Raw genomic sequence first — 8,475 nt, forward strand, 5'->3', positions numbered from 1 at the left:
CGCTTCCTCGGGTGAGTCGAAAAAATGGGACCTGTTGTCATGCAGGATTTTAAGCCGGGCAGGGAATAAAAGTGCATATTTCATGTTTCTGTCCCGCAGTTTACGTTTCACCCCCATGAAGTTGGACCTGGCCCGCTGCACAGTGGGCGTGAAATCGGGGGAGACCGATATAGTCTTGTCCTCAAAGCGTATTGGCGCTTCCTCTCTTGCTGCCCGCAGGACAGTGTCACGGTCCCTGAAGTGGAGGAGCCGAGCGATCAGGGGGCGAGGGGGCGCCCCAGATTGCGGGGGCCGCGATGGCATCCTATGGGCCCTTTCCACACTGTAGAGGGCGGTGAGGTCTCTCCGGCCCACCAGCTTCCTTAGCCAATCCTCGACAAATTGCGTGGGATCCTTCCCCTCGCTTCTCTCCGGAATACCAAGGATGCGGACGTTGTTGCGGTGGGCCCGTCCTTCCGCGTCGTCCACTCTGTCCCACAGTTGTTTCAGCTGCTTCTCTACTTTTTCTAATTTCGTGGAATGTTCCGTCTGCTGCGGTATCAGGTCGTCCAGCGCTATTTTCTGCTCTGCCACTCGATCCGCCAACTTGTTGTGGTCAGCCTTAAGTAGGGATAGGCCAGTCGCCATACTGTCTATGCGCGATTCTAGCGCCTCGCGCGTCGCGCGTATTTCATTCAGGATCAGATCCAGCTTGGCGTCTTGCGAGCCCTTGCCGGTCGGCGGGATGATGTCCATGTTGGAGGAGGCCAGTGGGTCCTCAGAGCCCGTAGACTGCACATCTGCTCGGTTGCCCTGGCCCTGTGATTTGCCCCTGGTTCTGCCCATGGTTCGTGTTTGCAGGGTGGCGTTGTAGTGGACGCAGCAGCCCGCCGCCGTCCCTCCGAGTGGTATGCAGTAGGCGTGGATGGGCCAATGTCCACTGAGCAGGGGCGGATGTAGTGAAGATCCCTGGGTTGGTATGGGTAGCGCGGACTATCCTGGCGAGGTAGCGATGCAATGTGGGTCGGTGCGCCACTGGTGCCCACGCCTGTAGGAATACTCCCAGGACCGCCGATGCGGTGAGGGGGAGAGGCGATGAGATCCAGGCCAACACAGAGTGGGTGTGCCGTGGCTGGCGGGAGCGTGGAAAAGGGCTGCAGCGTTGTAAATAGGCGCAAAAGCACGTGGCGCACTACTCCACTCCAGATCCCGGCACCTGTGGTCCGCGTGCCTGTAATGCGTACCGCTTTACGGCGGCTCCGTGGTCAGCAAGGCGAGCCTACCAGGTCCCGAGTTCTACACCAGGTCCCAACGTGGTGACAAAATGGCGCCAAGATATTGGTAGGGACCGGCCGTCCCGCGATATGGCGCTGGCAATCTGAGCAGAGGGAAGCGAAGCTGGACCCTCGGCGCTTGTAAAGGAGTGCACGCGCTGTCTCCTCTATCGTACCCCACCTCCACCGGCGGGACGCCGGAGTCCCCTGAACTTCGTGGGCTGGTGGGGGGACGGCGCTGTAGTGGTCTCGCGTCCCGAAAGGGCTGCGTGGCGTAGTGGCTGACCAGTGGCAGTGCGGCCAAGCAGGGGAGGCAGCGGGGTCACAGTGGTGGCGGGGACTCAGTACCTCGATCCGCGGGTCCAGCGTGAAGAATGTAGGAAGTCCGGTCCCGGGTCCCGATCGGACCGCGAAGGAGGTGGGGGGTATGTCGGCCAGGCCAATCACTTGAGGCCGGGGCTCCGTCTTGGTCCGCAGGCCGCAACAGACATCGTCGTCAGGATTTACCCAAGGAGCGGTTCCAGGGGGGGCAAGTTGCACCGCTTCACTCCGCTTGCTCCCGGGGGCAATATGTACAGAGATCAAGTGGGTCGTAGGCAGGGGAGGACAGGATAATCAGCTTATTGTTCAGGGCATAGGACGGAGCTAGCAAGCTACACGTCCACCATCAACGGCTCCAGGCCACGCCCCCCGTCTAATTCAACTGATACCCCTCCTCCTGCTACTTTATCCCCAGGTAAGTGGCTCAGCGTAGGTCTTGCTAAATACTTCCCTCTGCCTGCTAATACCACTGTATTACCTTGGACTGGTGACACTAATCCAGTCTCTTAAGGTTATTACCTCCATTTAAAGCAAGTGCTTATTACTTTTATCGAACCTAAGTGCTCAGCAACAAGAACATTGTGCTGCCTTTGTCCCAAGCAAGCAGTAGTTGTAGCAATTATTATCATTATTATTATTTTTACCTGACAACTAACCTTATCATGTACCCACTAAAATAGTAGTCAATGGTGCCACCAAACAATACAATACCAGCTGTTTCTCATGTCTCCAATTCTGCTCCGCATGGTCCCAGACTGATTATCCCTACTTTGGGTAGAAGGAAGTCCTCTTGCGCAATTCGCCTTTAAAAGGATTCTGCGCTGGCTATTAAGACTCAGGAGGACTATGAGAAACCAAATGAGGGACGACCTATTTAAAACCGGGAATTACTTAACCCCTTTTGCTATCACCCCTGCCATGTTGTTAGACGTAAGCATAGGTATGTAGGCTAGTTCCCAACTGACCCATACGACACTGGCGAGACCTACTACCCTGTAGTAATTTGGCCACCATTGCCTCTGGCAGCAGCGTTAGGACCGAATAACTGAAAACGTCAGTGACCAGCGGCTGATCTCATTACCACCGGGGGGCACTCAACAGTGCAAGGCATAATACAACTGTAAACAAGACTCCGCTGAATCTACCATCCCAGCCTTGTCTGATGGTGTTACTGAAAGTGGCAAACCAACCACTCCAGTCCTTTTTTGCCCATGGGAACCAGAACTTTGATGTACTAGAAAGAACACCTTTGTGTTGACCCCTCATAAGTGTACCCGGAAAGAGACATTTTTTTTTTTTTTTGGCCATTCAGAGTTTCTTGAGAGGTCTGTTTTTAACTGTAAAACAGATAACTGTCGATTTGCCAAAGGGCCCAATATCTTCACGGAACAATAAATGCTCGTGAATTTTTGAGAAAGCACCTTTACCAGCGCGGTCTCGAAGGCACGGGCCTTCATAATGGCTGTCACAGATGCAGCTGCTAGTGACTTATTCCATTGAAACTGGGCAAAATAACGTGGCATCTGAGATACTGGTGCGTGGCCACGGTTCTAGAAAAATAAATAACACATGTATTGTGTCTGCGGAACAGTCGTTCTTTCCAGGTGCGATGAATAATGATGTGCGCAAACATTTGTATTTCCCGCCACACCGCCCTGTGCACTTTTCTCCTTTTCTTTTCTTCTCTTTTTTGTGCCTTACATATTTATACTTTCAAAATGCCCTTTATGCTCGTTTTGTGCATGGCTTGTAACATAAGAATTGTAAATATAAGTAAATTATTTTTAACTTTTTTTATGCTTAATCGGATGAATGGGCATAATATGCTATGCCTGTTTTTCATTTAATTTTGGATAAAAATCTTTGGTGTCTTTGAGCCTGAATTGTGTATTTATATGTGTTGTAAATGTAAGATGTTTTTTTAAACATACACTTGTCATGTCTTCCGTCTTGCTTTGCCTTTTATAGGCCTTGTTGCATATAAGTTTCGTTTGTAAAGTCTTAAATGTCATTCTTATTTTTGTCATGTTTGTTTTCTGCCCTGACGAAGTTACAACAAGTAACAAAACGCGTTGGCTGGGTATGTGTCTTGGGTAGAATTACCTAAATAAAGAAGAAAAAACATTCGGACTAAGTATTTGTGCAATTCCTTTATGAGTGGCCTCCTATCTTTTGTTTATAACGCCCTGTGCACTTGCACTGAAGCGGAAAAGAACTAGTTACGTCGCGAGTTCTGAATGGCGGCCTGACCAAATCGAAAAGACTTTGATCCAATCAGAGCAGGGGACAAAATATACAAAGTGACATCACTACTCAGAGCAGAAGGATGTTAAAGTTGTTGTGACTTTCATTGGCCGTACATTCTGTGAGTTCCCTAAGTGAGCCCTTTACACACCTCAGTATTTGACTCTTGCTACTATCTTCACTCCGTAATGTGAAAGCGCTATAATTTCTCCAGCTCATTCAACGTCTGTAGCGTGCACACTGTCGTCCATATACCAAAGCGTATATGTGCTGGTCTAGTCCCCTGCCCTGTACACTTCAGACAGCAGCGGGCCAGTGGTGCAATGGATAACGCGTCTGCCTACGGAGCAGAAGATTCCAGGTTCGACTCCTGGCTGGCTCGACCCTGACAGGTGCTCTTTTCGGCCCTTTGTTAATAAATGACAACATGAAATTAACTCTGTGTAAAAGTAACTCAACTATACTTTACCAAAATCGCGGCATTAACATGAAATTAGACCTGTGTGAAAAAGTAACTCAACTATACTTTACCAAAATCGCGGCATTTCAATTAAAACATATAGAGGGGAAATGGGATCATTATTTTTAGGTCGACCTTCAGCAGTGCTTGTTGGGGAGATATTTAGAGGGGCTTTCAAAAATGCACCCAAAGGCGGATTGCCTACAGTGCATGTGAGCCGGGTGGGTGCACATGGCACGCCTGTGAGCCTCGGCATCAGACTTCAAAGGAATCAGTACATCGAACTCAAGTGAAACAAAGCATTTATCTGCCTATGTCCGGGTGTTACAGCTCAAAAACAGTAGTAAACTCTGTTTCCAAGTTTAGGGGATATGACATTGTGCTAACAGTCATACCAAAGGCATCTCTTTGTATTAAACAATGTTTATACATATCTTTTCATGAATTAATGCCTCTCTACAAAATCCCTCATTCCTTTACAAGATAGTAGACTAATTAAAACCACTGTCTTTCCATTAACTATACAGACGCCTTGTGTGATCTCAAATTGCGTGTTTTATAATTATCCTATATCATCCAAAATGTAAAGCATTTTAAAATGTAGAAATGCAATGCGGAGGGAACAGTACTTACTGTGTTTTGCGTTTTTACTAATTTACCATTTGCTGGAGTGTTTTTCAAGCACTGCAACCCAGATAAAAGGGCCACTTTGATTTTACATACTTCAAGAAGGGATCAGCATAATCGGCATTGTGTGTACATGTTTTGAGCGCAGACACAAAGAAGTACAGTTTAAATTTGTGTGTTTCATTCAACTGTATCTCAAGCATCAAATAAACACATATTAAACATGCTCTGGAACAATGTGTACCTGTTGACAAAAGGCTGCCTAACGATTCATGTTTCGATAAGAGACGCACGCTCTCAGGTAGAAAGAGACCCACTGATTTACGCTCCCACTCAGTTTAACAGATACTGACCCAAAATGTACACACACGCCCTGCAACGTTTTTTATACAAATGAAATGTTTACTCAATTGAAGACACAATACAGTACATGGTTCAGATGTATGTAAGTTCACCCCAAAAAGTAGGATACCCACTGGTCCTTGAGCTTTAGCCAACAACAGTGATATCTCAGGCCGATCAGATGCGATTGCAGGCCCACCAGTTATTACAGCTAGAAATGCAAAACTTAAAGTTCCAGAATCCAAACTGCTCCTCGTGACAGAACCTGCACTAGTTGTATTTCATGACAATGGGCCTTTTTACAGTCATGATGATTACTGAGTGTGCAGTCACGTCTGTGGTGCAAAAGCATACTTTTACATTCATGCTCTTCCACTCCACAGCCATCCAGCTGCTTAATGCATATTAATTAATTAGGTTACTATTGCAGTCCCTCTGCAGAACTCTGTTATTGATCACAAGCACAGGGATGGTTACCGGCAAGGAACAGGAGACCCCCATCTATTCATTTGCAACATAGTTTACAAAAGCAGCATCCTCAATGTGGGAAATGACTCCTCTGTCAGTCATGTGCTTTCTCTTATTCAGTTTTACTCAGCCCTGTTGTGTTTCTGAGGCAACCTAGCACCTCTGTTCTGACCTCACTACATTGAAAAACTAGAGATAAATGTTAATTTCTGTCTATGAAATAACGAGGATGGTGCTCAATACACTACAGGCCTTTAAGGGCACAGTTTTATAAGAAAATGTCCCTGTTTCTCGTTTGGTTAGCCCATCTCTGATGGTGATTAGCACCTCATTAAGTCTCACTCTCAGACAGCTTTTTAACTGTCTGTTGTTGAAGACCTATTTTGTACATTACATACATAGGGACGCCTATGCACACTATTGGCAGGAGCCATTACCTGGAGGCTTTTGGCGACCTTCTGTGCTGTTTCCCGGACCTGCCCACGGACCTCGCCGCACCCGCTCTGCGGGTGCCGCATCGCCGGCTGTGAGTGGGGCTGATCACTGGATCTTGCGGGGAGCCGAGGAGTGTGGTAACCGGGCTGAGGGCTGAAGCGGGGCTGCGAGCGTAGCAGGGACTCCATTACCCAGGAGTCCCTGCGTGACCGAGTGTCAGCTTCCGGTCCGCTCTCCCTGTTGGTCCGCCCTCCGCCCACCAGGAGGCTTTAAAAACTTGTGTTTGCCCTGTCACTGTGGGACTCCTATGCACACTATTGGCAGGAGCCATTACCTGGAGGCTTTTGGCGACCTTCTGTGCTGTTTCCCGGACCTGCCCACGGACCTCGCCGCACCCGCTCCGCGGGTGCCGCATCGCCGGCTGTGAGTGGGGCTGATCACTGGATCTTGCGGGGACCGAGGAGTGTGGTAACCGGGCTGAGGGCTGAAGCGGGGCTGCGAGCGTAGCAGGGACTCCATTACCCAGGAGTCCCTGCGTGGCCGAGTGTCAGCTTCCGGTCCGCTCTCCCTGTTGGTCCGCCCTCCGCCCACCAGGAGGCTTTAAAAACTTGTGTTTGCCCTGTCACTGTGGGACTCCTATGCACACTATTGGCAGGAGCCATTACCTGGAGGCTTTTGGCGACCTTCTGTGCTGTTTCCCAGACCTGCCCACGGACCTCGCCGCACCCGCTCCGCGGGTGCCGCATCGCCGGCTGTGAGTGGGGCTGATCACTGGATCCTGCGGGGAGCCGAGGAGTGTGGTAACCGGGCTGAGGGCTGAAGCGGGGCTGCGAGCGTAGCAGGGACTCCATTACCCAGGAGTCCCTGCGTGACCGAGTTTCAGCTTCCGGTCCGCTCTCCCTGTTGGTCCGCCCTCCGCCGACCAGGAGGCTTTAAAAACTTGTGTTTGCCCTGTCACTGTGGGACTCCTATGCACACTATTGGCAGGAGCCATTACCTGGAGGCTTTTGGCGACCTTCTGTGCTGTTTCCCGGACCTGCCCACGGACCTGGCCGCACCCGCTCCGCGGGTGCCGCATCGCCGGCTGTGAGTGGGGCTGATCACTGGATCTTGCGGGGAGCCGAGGAGTGTGGTAACCGGGTTGAGGGCTGAAGCGGGGCTGCGAGCGTAGCAGGGACTCCATTACCCAGGAGTCCCTGCGTGACCGAGTGTCAGCTTCCGGTCCGCTCTCCCTGTTGGTTCGCCCACCGCCCATAACGCTCACTACATTAAGGTCACATCCCCCCGCAGCGCGGGACGCAGCTCGGGGCGAAGACCGGGCTAAGAGCGGGCCGTTTGAGGCCGTTCGAGGACCGGAGAGACTGGACGGGACCCTAAACCCTTGGTTGTTATCCTCCCCAGACAGTGCTCTTTCCATCCACACCCTCCTTCTCTTTAGCAAGCCACATAAAGTACTAATTCACCATCATGTCCTCACGGGCTACCCATAGCAAAACCGCTAAGGGCAGGAACATGGTCAATGGAACCTTGGATGACTTCATCACCAGAACAAACGTAGCCATTGACCACGAAATTACGAAAATGCAAAAACGTGTATCCCTGGACCTAGAAGCTGCTAGAAGACTGTCCGAAGCCTTTGCAACATCTAAGAAATCTTCTTTAGGCCACATAGCATCAGCTAAGAGCCCTGAACACCTACCTAATACCCGATTAATCACAACCCAGGTTGAGGTTCACCAAACCCCTCCCCTATCTCCAAGGCTCTCCCTGTTTCCTAGTTCCTCCCACTTACAAAATGGGGATACTTCCCCTCTGTATGCTAGTGATAGGAGTGTAGATATTGACACAGATACAACCCCCAATCTGTCATCTCCTACCACCTCTGAGAAGTATGTTTCCCTACAGGGTCTCTACCAAAAAGGCCCAATTCAAAAAAGGAAACGCACCACAATGTCTGCTTTCTCGCGGAAGAAGGCAAAAATTGTTAGAATACACTGCCCATCTATTGCCAACTCATCTGTTCAGCGAACAGCACCAAGTCTTGTTGCCTTAGACTCGGACCCCCCAAATGTTCTTGGGAATTGCCCAAGCCTGTGCTCAATTGCTACTGCCACCACACAGGCGAATACTGGGGGGGATCCAAGCGTGCCTGGGGGCAGCGATGGTGAGTTCCTAGAATTAGTTTGGAACTCACTAAAAAAGCTTCTTACCCCGCTAGACCTTAGACTTTCCCGAATCGAAAACCACCTTTTAGAGATGGAAAAGAGTATTTTAAATCTAGCTAGCCTCACTTTTCAAAACAATAACGGGCCTTCTATAGTCCAG

The 8,475-nt window shown here is 50.0% G+C and overlaps 1 non-coding gene across 1 annotated transcript; it reads left to right on the plus strand.

The window, feature by feature from the left end:
* Positions 1-4,127: 4,127 nt before the first annotated feature.
* On the plus strand, positions 4,128-4,200 carry TRNAR-ACG (transfer RNA arginine (anticodon ACG)). Its single transcript has one exon. It is a non-coding gene; the product is annotated as a tRNA-Arg (tRNA).
* The last annotated feature ends 4,275 nt before the right edge of the window (positions 4,201-8,475 follow it).

This window comes from Lissotriton helveticus, chromosome 5_1 (genome assembly GCF_964261635.1).
Source record: "Lissotriton helveticus chromosome 5_1, aLisHel1.1, whole genome shotgun sequence".
Classification (NCBI taxonomy): Eukaryota; Metazoa; Chordata; class Amphibia; order Caudata; family Salamandridae; genus Lissotriton; species Lissotriton helveticus.